This window comes from Drosophila montana, unplaced genomic scaffold (genome assembly GCF_035044405.1).
Source record: "Drosophila montana isolate Dmon_TW-CO22-7 unplaced genomic scaffold, ASM3504440v1 contig_1015_1, whole genome shotgun sequence".
In the NCBI taxonomy this organism is placed as follows: domain Eukaryota; kingdom Metazoa; phylum Arthropoda; class Insecta; order Diptera; family Drosophilidae; genus Drosophila; species Drosophila montana.
In genome coordinates, this window is record NW_026996013.1 from 2565 (window position 1) to 3954 (window position 1390).

Below are 1390 nucleotides of genomic sequence, written 5' to 3' on the forward strand. Positions count from 1 at the left end.
ATAAGGAGAGCGGATCGCCTGCCCTTGAATATGCCCTTGGCCTTCATTTGGGCCGTTGACGCAAAAAAATGCAGCTGTGCAGATGGGCAGCAACGGTGCCCGCCTCGTAAATGTATGCGAGTGCCGAAATTGGCCACCGATGTTGCTGCCCAAATGTACAGCATCGATTTGATCAGCGGTCAACGGCGGGAGTTCCAGCTCGCAGCGAGCTGATAGTTGTCTTTTTTACATGTCGCCCCCATAAAAAAAAAAAAAGATTTTTTAGAAAAGTTTTCCGCAAGTTAAAATTTAAATTAATGAACATTGTCGCAAAACATTTAATTTTCTTTAAAGCGGCGGCTGTAAATCAAAAGAAAATAAACTTTTGTCGTGCGCCTAAATTTATTCATACAATTAATGCTCAGAAGATAATATAACCAAATGAAAATAAAATAAAATAATAAGCATCAAAGTGCCAGCTGTTTCTTCCGTCTCACAAGCCGTTATCTGTGGCCCAGCCATAACCACGGCGGCCGGTCCACGACGCTATCCAGGACAGGCCAAGAGGCGTGGCGATAGTCAAATGAGTCCGTTCCAAGCACTCCCCTCCCCAGACTCAACCCAGAGACGGCGTGCTGCTGACATCAAGCTGCCGTTGTTTTTCCTGTTCATAGATTAAAGTTTTTTGTATAAATTAAGTCAATTTCTCACTTTGCGTATTTCACCTGTTGCGGCTGCCATCTAAGAAGAAGAAAAAAAAAACAGTAATTTCGAATCCACACGATCCAGACCTATATATGTATGTATATATAAAATACAAAATCATTTATTTCCATCACCCTTAGCGCCCCAGAGAGCTCTTTAGGTAGGGTAAGTGTACTTAAGCGACTTGATACCTACAAATTTCTTTTTGTATATAAGCTTCTTTTTTTCCAGCGTGGTAACATATATATATATATAATTAAATAAGTCACTACGCGTTACTTGAAAAAAAATATCTTTATTAACAGTAGGCGCGACTTATTGGAATTTTACAGTTGTGCACGATGCAACTTGACGGATCGAAGTCGTCAGTAGAACTCAATTATTAAGTCTTATTAAGTCTATTAAGTCTTGTCAACGCTTAGCAAACCTCGGCTGAGGCTCAAGATCATTAGCTCGCTCTCTTTAAACAATGCTCTCATTCTCTTTAATGAGTTTCTGGAATATTCTAAGAGCCTGAATTTGAGCTGCGTTGGCTATTTGGGCATTTGGTGGGAATAACGATTGTGGCGGATGTTTATGTCTAATGGTTTTCGATCGATTTATGATCGGTCCCACGCCAGAATTGTTATTTTCACCAAGAATTTATGATTTTTGGCGCTCTAGGTTTATTGTTACAAATTGGGGTGTCTCGTGTTACATATTTGGT

General features: G+C 40.1%; 1 long non-coding RNA gene across 1 annotated transcript; it reads right to left on the bottom strand.

Annotated features, from left to right (window-relative positions):
* Positions 1-368: 368 nt before the first annotated feature.
* LOC135433492 (uncharacterized) lies at positions 369-1384 on the bottom strand. The gene is made up of 3 exons (XR_010437135.1): positions 880-1384; positions 705-720; positions 369-643 (listed from the first exon to the last, which is right to left on the bottom strand). It is a non-coding gene; the product is annotated as an uncharacterized LOC135433492 (long non-coding RNA).
* Positions 1385-1390: the final 6 nt, after the last annotated feature.